Here is a 13,113-nt window from a genome sequence, read left to right as displayed (position 1 = left end):
ATGGGGACTTCATCCCCTCTTTTTCAATGAATTCATCCATAGCTTTTTGGAATTGTAGAGGAGCTAGGAAAAGGAGAGCTTCTCTATACTTGAAGGAAATTGTCAAAGAATATGGGATTTTTTTCATTGGTTTGTTGGAAACCAAAATCACTTCTTTTGAAAGGAAAGAAGTGGATCTACTTATTGGCTCTGATTGGAATTTCATTTGTGTTCCCTCAGATGGCTTATCTGTGGGCATTATTGTGTTATGGAAATCCAGTATAGCTTCATTTCAAGTATTAGAATCAGCCTCTCAATTCATTATGGGGAATTTGGAGGTTTTTAAAAAAGGTACTTGGAGGATAGCTTCTATCTATGGTAGCAAGGATGTTTACAGAAGGAGATGGCTTTGGGAAAGGCTAGAACTTTTTGCTTCTTAGGAACTTCCTATGGTCATAGGAGGTGATTTTAATTGTATCCTAGAATGTGATGATAAAAGGGGAGGGAAAAGATTCAAACTTTTCCTTGGATCTAAGGATATGAAGACCTTTCTTGCAAACAATGACTTCCATAAAGTTGGATTTGTGGGTACAAAATTCACTTGGTGTAAAACCAAGCAAGGAGTGGACTGAATCCTTGAGAGATTGGATAAATGTTTTATAAATCCGGCTGCTTTAACTGCTTCCAATAATTTTTTGGTAAGGCACTTGGCTCGAGTGGCTTCATATCATTGTCCGATCATCTTGAACCTTATGGTTCATCAAACTAGTAAGAAGATATTAAGGTTTGAGGATGTTTGGGCCTAAAACAAGGCTTCTATGGTTGTGGTGAATAAAGTTTAGAAAAAAAATTATAAATGAAGTGTTACTAACATTTTTAATTGCAAAATGAAGAACTCTCTAAAGGCTCTTTTCTATTGGAGCAAAGCTAAACTGCAGAATTTACTCTCTAAAAAATGACCTGCTGATTCAAATAGAAAGTCTCCAACTTAAAGAGGCAAATGAAGGAATTTGTCAATAGAAGAAAGCTGGATGCTAAAATCTAAAGTGGGAGAGCTCAATTCAACTCTTGCCAAGCTTGATACATGGTGGAAACAACGAGCTAAAGTTAAATGGATGGTGGAAGGAGTCAGGAATTCTAAATTCTTTCAAGCCTTTGCATCATCTAGAAGAAATTCCAACTTTATATATAAAATTAAGAATGAAGTTGGAGAAGTGGTGGAGGATCAAACGATCATTGAAAATGTTTTTATAAAACATTTTCAAGATAAATGGAGATTTCGTAGCTGCACTCTAGAGGATCGGCCTTCTTTAAGGAGCTGTCTTAATGAGGAAGATCGAAGATCATTGAGCAAAGCCTTTACAATTGAAGAGATGGAAAGTGTTGTCAAACAAAGTGGAAATAATATCTCCCCAAGTAATGATGGTATCACTTTTTCATTTTTTAAAGCATACTGGGAGATTATTAAATTAGATTTATGGAAGGCCTTAAAGGATTTCTTTGAAACTTCTGAAATGGACCCCAAATGGAAGGAGACGATAGTTGTGTAGATTCCAAAAGTTAGTAATCCGTTAACTCCTTCTAACTACATACCAATTAGTTTATGCAATTCAGTCTATAAATTGGTGGCAAAAATTCTCATGAATAGAATGGATCCTTTCATCTCTAAATTGATCATAGAAGAACAAGTGGCTTTTATCAAAGGAAGATCTCTTACAGACCATGTGTTGATAGCACAAGAAGTTATGCACAAATTAAGGATATCCAAATCTTCAAAAGGTTTTGTATCCTTCAAAATCGATAAGGATCAAGCCTATGATTCCATGGGTTGGTTAACCTTGGAAAAGGCTTTGAATTATTTTGGTTTTCCAGATTTATTCTAAACTTATTTTAGAATGTATTCAAAATCCAATTTCTCTATTTCAATCAATGGTAGTTTGACAAATTGGATAGAGGGACAATGTGGCTTTAGACATGGTTGTCCCTTGTCTCCATATCTTTTCATCCTTTGTGCTCAATTGCTTTCTAATGCATTCAAACAAAGAGGTGACTCATTGGGAGTTCAGATTTCTACAAATGGGCATTCTATTTCTCACTTGTTGTATGCAGATGGCGTGATCATCTTTTCGGAAGCAACTTTGAAGGAAACCAAAGAAATTAAATCTATTTTGGGAAATTTCTGCAATTGGATGGGTTTGTCCATTAACAACAATAAATCCTCTATGATTTTCAGCAAACATATTAAAAGAAGGATAATGAAGACCATTAGCCGGATGATGGGCTTTAAAATAGTTAAACATTTATCTTATCTTGAAGTGAAGCTTGCATTGAGAAGGTTAGTTAAACAAGACTTTTTTGTTTTATTGACAAGGCCTTGAAGATGACTAATATTTGGGGAAGTAAGATGATATCTTTGGCAGGAAAAATTCTTTTATCTAAAACTATTTTCCTTTCCTTCACCACATTTCATTGTACTAACTCCCTTGTACCAAAGAGTATTCTTGATGAGGTTGATAAGATTTGTAGAAACTACATTTGGAACAAATATAATGGAGAGATGGATTACAATATGTTAATTGGTTTACTATGTGTTTACCAACCAAATGGGGAGGTAGAGCACTTCATTATTGCTCTACTAAAGTTGGTCCTTTGAGATCCAAAATTTCTTGGAAATATTTGAATGATAAATACTCCTTACTACACAAAGTATTCTACCCAAAATATGGAAATATGCTGGATAAAGTAGATAAGAAAATTTATGGATCTCCTGCTTGGAAAATCATGATGATGGGAGGGAAATCATTAAGTCCATTTATTAGATGGAGGGTGGCCAATGGGAATGACATTGATCTCTTCAAAGATATATGGATCCTATACAAATGCATTAACAAGTGGCCAACCTTTATTACTCCTCAAGATGATAGCAGATTTTCTGTTTCAAAACTTTTAGAAAATGGTAGTTGGAATATGGAGCAAATGAGAAGAATAATGGGGGAAGAACTTGCAAATCTTATCATACAAACTATTTTGCCAAGTGACCAGGTAGAAGATAAAATGGATCTCTTATTACAATTCAATGGAAGATCCCTATCATCTATGGTTTTTGAGAATTCATTAAACCATTCTTAGACGGAGCTGTTTTGGAGCTGGATCAAGAAAGCTAAGCTTAATCCGAAGGTGGAGAAATTTTGGTGGAGGATTTATAATAATGGCTTGCCTTCAAATGACTTCCTTGAACATAGAAGATTGCAAAGGAATAATCTTTGCCCAATAAGTTGTAATGTTGCTGAAAAAAGAGATCACTTAACAGCCAAATGCCAAAAGCTAAAGGAAGTTCGTAAACAAATCAAGGAATGGGGCTTTTCTTTTCATGAATTTGATTCTTTATTTGATTGCTGCAAGTATTTATCTCTTCTTAATGCCTTTATGATTAGTCTATATTGTACGGTGGTATACTTAACATGGAAGTCTAGAAATAATATTATACATAATGGGAAGGAAGATAGCTCTTTATATATTGGTTCCAATGCAATAAGCTATGCTTCAATTTCTATCCAAGGGATTAATAGATTCTCGGGTATATGGGATGTCAACCAACCTTCCAGGTTGTCTCTCCCTCATTGGCACCCCCCTCCACCCGATTGGCTTAAAGTAAATGCGGATGCTTCATTACTTTCTTCTTATAAAGCCGACATTCGAGGTGTGTTCCATGATCACAAAGGAAGATTTCTTCTAACATTTGGGAAACCGTACAACCATTGGGATATATCTTCCTTGGAGTTATTGGCAACTCAATCTATTAAGGAAGTTTTGAAAGATTGGATGTTTAAATACAAAGGAATCATTATTGAAGACAACAATCTTAATGTCATGGAATTATTGAAGAAGGCTAAACAAAGTGGAGGTACAAGGTATGAAAATATTCATCTATTTAGTGAATTTAACAATCTCATTTTCAATTGTGTTGATAGAAGTTGTAACAAATTGGATGACTTATTTGCTAATTATGGTATTATGAGCCAATTTATTTGGGAGGATGTTAGTATTGATAAGATTCCTCCTTTATTAGTGTCTTTGCTACAAGAGGAATCTAATGTTTTTGCTCATTAGAGTTGTAATAATTTCTTAGTTCTTTTCTTTAATGCTATTTGATGCATTTCCTTCAAAAAAAGAATATAAGTACAAATTCAATCTTTTGCTCTTAAAAAATTTAAGGATCGAATAGGAGAACTTTCTAGGTAAATTATTTATTAAAAAAAAGAAAGAAAAATGTAATAATATCCAACATGAAAGTGGAAAAGATTTAGGATATTCTTAAAAATATAGAAATTCCCCTCATAAGGATGATAGTGAAGTTGAGCAAGTAGAAAATAAATCTTCAATAAAATAACCTAAACTTATAAAAGAACCTGAATGAGTGAATAGGAGGGTTGTAGAGAGACTACAACCACCTTTGTTTCAAAGATTGATCAAACAAAATCTTGACAAGCAGTTCTTAAAATTCTTAGAAGTGTTTAAAAAATTATCAATAATATTTATTTCCTTGAAGCTTTAGATCATATGCCCACATATGTAAAATTTATGAATGTTTTTTTTAATAAGAAAATAAAGTTATGGGAATTTAAAACTATGACATTAACTTAAAAGTGCATGTTATAATTCAAATGAAACTTCCTAAATCATTCCTTTAACTATTGGTGACTAGTTTTGTGGGAGAGCTTTATGTGATTTATGATCTAATATCAACATCATGCCACTTTTCATTTTTATCAGACTAGATATATGAGAGGTTCAACCTAGTTCTGTTACTCTTTAGTTAGCTGATAGATCTTTCACTTACTTAAGATGAGTAATAGAAATTCTGTTGATTAAAGTGGATAAATTCATTTTCTTTATTGATTTTATTGTTTAAGATATTAAAAAAGATAAGAAAATACTCCTAATTTTAGGAAGACCATTCTTAGACACTAGTAAAGCCATGATTAATGTACAAAAGGGGGAATTGTTTATGAGGGTTGAACATCAAGAATTTAAAATTGATATACTTAAATCTATCAAATTCCCTCAAGAGAAGAATAAATATTGCTTTAGAATGGATTTAGAAGAAAATAAATAAATAAATAAATAATTGGGTGGATTTAGAAGATGTGGTAATAGATAATTTAAAGGAAGAATTTTTAAAAGGAAAATCATCATAAGAGGAAGAAATTAAATAGAATAAAGAAATGTTAGGGGAATCCGTAGTAAGGAATGAAACTATAATCAAAGAAATTTTGCATTATGAGACACATCTTATTTTGAGAAAACTTTAAAACCATCTATTGAAGAGGCCCATAATTTAGAGCTTAAGGCTTTACCTTGTCATCCCAAGTATTCTTTTTTGGGTAATAATTATACTCTTCATATAATTATTTTAGCAAATTTAGAACAACATCAAGAAAGCAAATTGATTAGGGTGTTGAGTGATTTAAAAAATCTTTTGGGTGGATAATTTCTAATATTAAGGGGATTATTCATTCAGTTTCCATGCATATAATTTTAATGGAATCTAATTTAATATCAAAAGCTAGCCCTCGAAGAAAACTTAACCCTTCCAAGAAAGATGATTTTAAAAAAATAGTTTCTTAAATACAAAATACTTTGATTATTTTTCCTATTTTATATAGTTCTTAGATTAATCCTATTCATTATGTTCCTAAAAAAGAGGATTGACTATTATAACAAATGAACAAAATGAACTTATACCCACTAGAACTACTACATGATTATGGATTTTCATATATTATAGAAAATTAAATAAAGCCACTAGAAAATATCATTTTCCTTTTCCTTTTCTTGATCAAATGCTAGATAGGTTGGAAGGGCTTCCATTTTATTATTTTCTAAATTGATATTCAGGATATCATCATATTTCTATTGCACCTGAAGGTTAAGATAAAACTACTTTTACTTGTGCTTATGAAACTATTTCATTAAGAAGAATGCCTTTTAGTTTGTGTAATGCTCTAGCTACTTTTCAAAGGTGTATGTTGTCTATCTTTTCAAACTTAATTGAGCATGATATTAATATTTTCATAGATAATTTTTCAATATATGGTATTACATTTGATTCTTATCTTAAGTATTTAATTATTGTTCTAAAAAGATGTGTAGAAATAAATTTAGTTTTAAATTGAGAGATGTGTTAATTTATGGCAAATGAAGGCACTGTCTTAGGGCTCAAAATTTCTAAGGATTGGAATTAGACATTACAAAAATTCTATTGATAGAAAAACTACCCCCTCCTAATTCTGTTAAAGGCATTAGACGTTTGTTAGGTTTTTATAGAAGATTTATTAAAGATTTCTCTAAAATCTTCAAACCATTATGTCAACTATTGGAGAAAGATTTTCCTTTTATATTTAATTATATTTTTTCTTTAAGCTTTTAATATATCAAAATAGCACTTTATTACTGCTTCAGTAATTATTTCTCCTGATTGGTCCTTACCTTCTATAGTGATGTGTGATGCTAGTTACATTGTTGTGGGTGTTGTTCTGGGACAAAAACAAGATAAAAATTTCTAAGATTGATACTTTAGGATTTAAACTATGGTATTTGAGTGAGATTCATATTAGAAATGGTGTAGATGTGATTATTGATAAGAGTTTGAAGGATAATATTATAAAAATTAATAGAATATTATTGATGCTAAGATTGTGAATAATATAAGTGTTTATGCTCCTCAAGTAGATTTGGATATGGGTTCAAAGATAAATAATTGAAATGAATTAGAAGGATTAATACAAAAGATACCTCTTTAAGAAAGGGTTTTTATTGGAGGATATTTAAATGGACATGTTGGTAGGGAGGTACATAATTTTAAAAGCATTCATGGTGGCCATGGGTTTGGAATGAAAAATGAAAGTGGAAAGACATTATTGGATTTTTCTTTAGCTTATGATTTTTTAATTATAAATACCTTTTTTAAGAAAAGAGATGAGCATCTCATAACTTATAAAAATGGATATAGTAAAACTCAGATTGATTATTTTCTTATAAGAAAATTAGATTGTAAAGATTATAAAGTTATTCTGAGGGAAAATTTATGTACCCAACATCGATGATTTGGTTTGGACTTTAAGATAAAGGGGCAAAAAATTAAAAATAAAGTAAAATAATTTTCTAGGATTTGATGTGGGCATTTAAAGAATATGAACAAAATTTTTTTTGAGAGTAAGTTTTTAGATCTTAAGATTTTGTTCGTGTATGAGGATGCTAATGTTATATGAAAAAAAGTGGCTAGCGATATTAAGAATATTGCAAAATATGTGCTTGGAGTATTAAAGGGAAAAGCTCCTAATAGTGAAAATAGTTGGTGGTGGAATCCAAATATATAAGGAATCTAAGAAAGAAATATGCGATGCAAAGATCTTAGCTTCTAATGATTTATATAATAGATTACATACTAAGGAGGTAGAAAGATATATGTATAAGTTAGCCAAACAAAGAGAAAGGAGTAGTAATGATTTAATTCAAATGTAGTGTATTAAGGTTAAAGATTAAAAAATACTTTTCTTAGAAGATGATATTCAACAAAGGTCAAAGAGATATTTTGATCAACCTTTTAATGAAGAATGTAAAAATATGATTGAGTTTAGTGACCTTAGCACCCAAAATGAAAATAAAGATTTATGTTTTTATCAATGTATTAGTAAAATTGAAGTAGAAAGGATTTAAAAAAAAATTGTGGAAAAGCTTTTAGACCTGATGATCTTCCAATAGAGGCATTGAAAGGCTTAGGAGATGAAGGAATTTATTGGCTTACTAAACTTTTTAATACATTTTTGAAGACTAAAAAGATGCCATATGAATGTTGAATAAGTGTGTTAATTCCTATTTTTAAAAACAAAGGTGATGAACAAGATTGTGTGAATTTTAGAGGTATTAAGTTAATGGGTCACACTTTAAATTGTGGAAGCGATTTATGCAGCGTAGGTTATGATGTGTTACTATATAATGTTTCTCAAAATCAATTTGTATTCATGTCGGATAGGTCTACTATGGAAGACATACATTTATTGAGAGGTTTGATGGTGAAATATAGAGAGAATAAGAAGGATCTTCATATGATATTTATTGATATAGAGAAAGCATATGATAAAGTTCAAAGATAAGTGCTATGGAGAGTTCTTGAAAAGAAAGGAGTTAATAATGGTTATATTCAAATCATTAAAGATATGTATGTATGAACTATTACTTGTGTTCAAACACATGGTGGTTTGACCACGTATTTTCCTATTTCGGTTGGATTACATCAAGGATCAACCTTAAGCCCATATCTTTTTTGCTTTAGTCATTGACGTTCTCACTATACATTTGCAAGAGGATGTACCTTGGTGTATGTTTTTTGCTGATGATACTCTTCTTATTGATAGGACTAGAGAGGGAGTGGAAGGTAAACTTTAATTATGGGGTCAACCTTAGAGTCTAAAGGTTTTCACTTGAGTAGATCTAAAATTGAATATATAGAGTCTAATTATAGTAGTAATGGATCTAGTGAGGGGATTGTTACTTTAGGCGGTCAAGTCATTAATAAGATTACACATTTTAGATATTGTGGATCTATTATTTAGAGTGACGGTGAAATAGATGGAGATATTATCAGTAGAATTCAAGTTCGATGGTTGAAGTGGGGGAATGCATCGGGATTATTGTGTGATAGAAAAATCCCCCAAAAAACTTCAATGAAAATTCTATAAGATGGTGGTGAGAACTGTAATTCTTTATGGTGTTGAATGTTCGCCATTAAAATATAAGCATAATACCAAGTTAAGTGTTGCTAAGATGAGGAGGCCCAGGTAAATGAGTGGCTTTACCCTTAGAGATAGGATACAAAATGAGCATATATGTGAAAAGGTTGGAGTAGCTCTAGTGGAAGATAAAATTAGAGAGATTCACCTTAGATGGTTTGGTCACATAAAATGGCGGTCTCCCGATGACCCAATTAGGAAAGTAGTGGTATTAGATTTGAATTATGTTAAGAAAGGTAGAGGTATACCTAAAAAGACTTGGTTATAAAATTTTAGAAATGGTCTTTCTTTATTATATTTAAATGAGAATTTGGTTTATAATAAGACACAATGGAGAAAAAATATTCATGTAGCAACCCCACGTAGTGGGACAAAGGCTTGATGTTGTTGTTGATGTTTTTATATAAATTTACATCATACTTGATTGCACCAAAGTAGTTGCTTATTATGATCATGTTGCTATCAAATTTCTCATGAAAATGAAAGACACTAGACCATAATTTCTTAGTTGGTTTATTAGAGGAATTTGACGTAGAATTTTTGACAGAAAGGGTACTAAAAATCAAATTGTCGATCATCAATATAGACTTTATACTAAAAAGTATGCATTAAAAGAAGATGTGGTTAATGAAAATTTTCCTAATGGACAATTATTTAATCTTAATTTGAACGATTCACCATGGTATGTTGACATTATTAATTTTATTGCTAGTGTTATACTTCCTTATGATTTAAATCTCAGTCAAAAGAGGAAATTCTTGCATGAAACCAAATTTTTTTTTTGGGATGATTCTTATTTATTTAAATTTTATAATGATTAAATTATGAGAATATGTGTTCCTAAAGTAGAAATAGAATCAATCCTTCGAAAGTGTAATGATTCTTATTATGGGTGACATTTTGGAGGATTTTGAACTACTTCCAAAATCCATCAATCTGGATTTTTTTGGCCTACTCTATTTAAAGATGTAAATGAATATATTAAGAAATGTGATCAATACCAAATAGTAGGAAATATTTAAATTAATTTTGAAAAGGCTTGCTACCTTTCTGTAAAATTAGAATACAAATTATTCTGGGAAATTAATGAAATGAATGATAATTTTTAAATCATAAAATAGAAAAGATTATTGTAATTGACTGAATTAGAAGAAATCAGAAATGAAGGTTATGAAAATGCAATAATTTATAAAGATAAAGTTAAAAAAAATGGCATGAAAAAAGCTTCTTAGGAAAAAATTCACTCATGGTCTAGATGCTTTACTATTTAATTCCATATTTAAGTTATTCCCTAGAAAATCAAAATCGAAATGGTCTGGACCATTCACTATTGAAAGAACATTTCCTAATGGAACTATGGAAATTAAGGATAAGAAAAGTCTACATATTTTTAAAGTAAATGACAACATACTAAAACTTTATTTAGGCAATATAAATTGATTGCAAAATATAATTTAATTGGTTCATCTTGAAATGAAATAATTGGTGTAGTCTCGCTGAGAAATTAAAACTTAGCACTTATGGGAGGCAACCCACTTATGATGATATGTATGGTGCCTAGTGCATTAGTTATCTTGCAACATGTGTTATGTTCATGTTATGTTATCACATGTTTTATGTGCCTTTTATCATTCATATAAAAGCATGTGTAATGCTTATTGTGTTTGTGTTTTTATTTACATTTTATTAAAATTCCCCTCATGCTTATAAATATTTTCATTATCTTTTGTACTCTTATTATTTAACCAACCTTAGTAAAATGACAATTAAAAATTATTTTAAATTAGGATAATAATAAAATCATTGATTATAGTTTAAATGAACACTATTTATACTTCATAAAATAGAATAACTAATAATTAATTAATTTAGATAACTTAAGTTATTTTTTTAATTTGAATTTATAAGCTATACCTTTCTGCATTAATTCTTGAAATGAAGATGAATAGTTAGGATTAAAGATTAGATATAAGTTGATTAAAATTGGAAATAATAAGTAACCTGAATTTGAAATTGGTAATTTTATTAAATTCTTACATAAAATTCATTAAGATTGTAAAAAAATCAAGGAAAATCTGATATTCAAAATGATTAACTATGTACTCCATAAAATAAAATGAAAAATAACTATGAAAATAGTTCTAAAAAGAAAAAGAAAAGAAATAGAAGAAAAAGAAATATGAGTATATATTCTAAAATTGGTATGGGTTAATAGCCTAGAATTTGATTACAATCTTATACTTAAAAACATAAAGGATAAAAAAACTAGAAAAATAATGACGAAAGAATGAAATTTCAATTTTAACTACTAACATATCTAATCATTAAGCTACATTATTCATTTTAAAATTCAAAAGTTAATAATTAAATCTATAACTTGTGAATTCAAATTAAATAGTAACTAGGATGTTTGATTAGTGTTATTATTAATATTTTCCAACATAGAATTATAACCTTATTCATTTTTTATTACTTCTAGACTATGATGCATTATCCTATGATTTAGTAATTTTAAATTAATAATTTTATTTTGGTTAATCATTTAATCATAATTGCAAAATTTTTATTTGCTTGTGGACTAGCATGGGTTTTAATTGGGAAGAATTTGATAAGTGCAAATAATGTATTATTTTATGTGTTATATTTTAGTAAAAATGTGCTATTTTAGTTATGTTGTGCAAGAAAAATATAAAAAGTGCATAAAATTTTAAGAATCATCTAGCGCCATAGCATCTGATGAATAAATGTTGCAACACCATTAAGGACGCCACCAGAGTGCCACAATATTGACATGGCAGTGTAGCTTCTCTGTTTAACAGCATCACAGTGTCACAATGGTTAGCTTAGTAGAGCCGTGTTCATTTTCTTCAAGCACTGTGACTTCACAATCTATCATGCCTTAGCCAAATTTGCCACTCGGGCACTGCAACATTTTAAAATCAATAACACCGCAACATAGTAGTTGTAACTTCCAAAGGGCACAATCTGTTAGCTAAATGATGTAATTGTTCAATAAATAATCGATCCACATTAGCAAGTACCATGGCGGTTCAAAAACATCAGTGCAGTGGTGTTAGTTCATTTTATGGGTATATTGGCATCGATCTGTCAAGCACCATAATGCTAGTTGCCTTATATATATATATATATATATACATTGCAATATATTTGTGTGGCAGTTTAGTCAGTTATTTAATTTTAATATTTTTAGAGTACTTCTTTAAATCTCTCTTAGAGTCAATTCTAAGAGAGACTAGAGAAGTGTTAGATACAGTCATTAAAGTTTTTAGTGAGTGTATGAGTGAGAAATATTATACATTAATGAAGGAGTATAGATGAGATATATTGATCCTTCCTGGTGATATCATTGTCTTGTATTTTTATTCTTTTATGATTTTAAAGAAAATGAGTTTGGTTATATTTTTTTTCATGTCAAGCTAATTCTCTAGTTTAGATTAATGATGTAGAGAACATATTAAGTACTAATAAAGATTCTTGTGCTATAAAGTTAAATAATATTTTCAATATTTTTCTGCTCTTTATTTAATGCTCATAATGGCCACATGTGTAATTAAAATCTAGTGAGATGTATAGCCTCAATCGAGCAATGCAAGAATAATTGGGAATATTGAAATAATTTTCATACCTAGATATAAGATATAAAATGTGCTAGGTTCTTAAGGAGAATATATAACTGTAGGAGGTCAGCTGATATCGTTTTCTCCCCTACAAGCTCGATAGGGAACTAGGGATGCATATGCTCTTAATCAAATTATAAATAAGAGTTTTATTGGGAAAGATATATAATTTATATTCATTAATCCAAAGTATTTTATTTAAATATTATATCCATTATTTTTACTTTTTTAATCAGTGATTAAATCTCCATAACCAACATTATTATTTCAGTAAGATAATTTTGTAATTAGAGTAAATAGTAGTAGTTGATTACTAGAAATTATACTTCCTCATGGGTTTGACACTTTAATATATCACTTTATTACATTATTTGACATGTTTACTTAAATATATTATATGGGGTTTATTGTTTTTATATATCAAAGAAAATCTAAGCATTCTTTAGGGAAGATAGATCTTTATACATTTTTTATAATTCAAAAGTGCACTCCATAGCCCGCATCAAATGTATAATTCACCTTATGCCCACATCTTCTCTTTATGATACTAGTGTAGAGCTTATATATTATTTTTTAATTTTTGAATATTCCCTTTATACTTTTCTAGCTTTGTACATACCATTATAAAGGTATCTAATAGAGGCTTTTCATCGATATCAATAATTTATAACAACCTAATTAGAGGCCTTAATAATTTAGAAATT

The sequence above is a fragment of the Dendrobium catenatum genome, unplaced genomic scaffold (assembly GCF_001605985.2).
Source record: "Dendrobium catenatum unplaced genomic scaffold, ASM160598v2 original_scaffold_135712, whole genome shotgun sequence".
NCBI lineage: Eukaryota > Viridiplantae > Streptophyta > Magnoliopsida > Asparagales > Orchidaceae > Dendrobium > Dendrobium catenatum.
The sequence above is the reverse complement of the archived record's forward strand: the minus strand, read 5'-3'. Positions refer to the sequence as shown.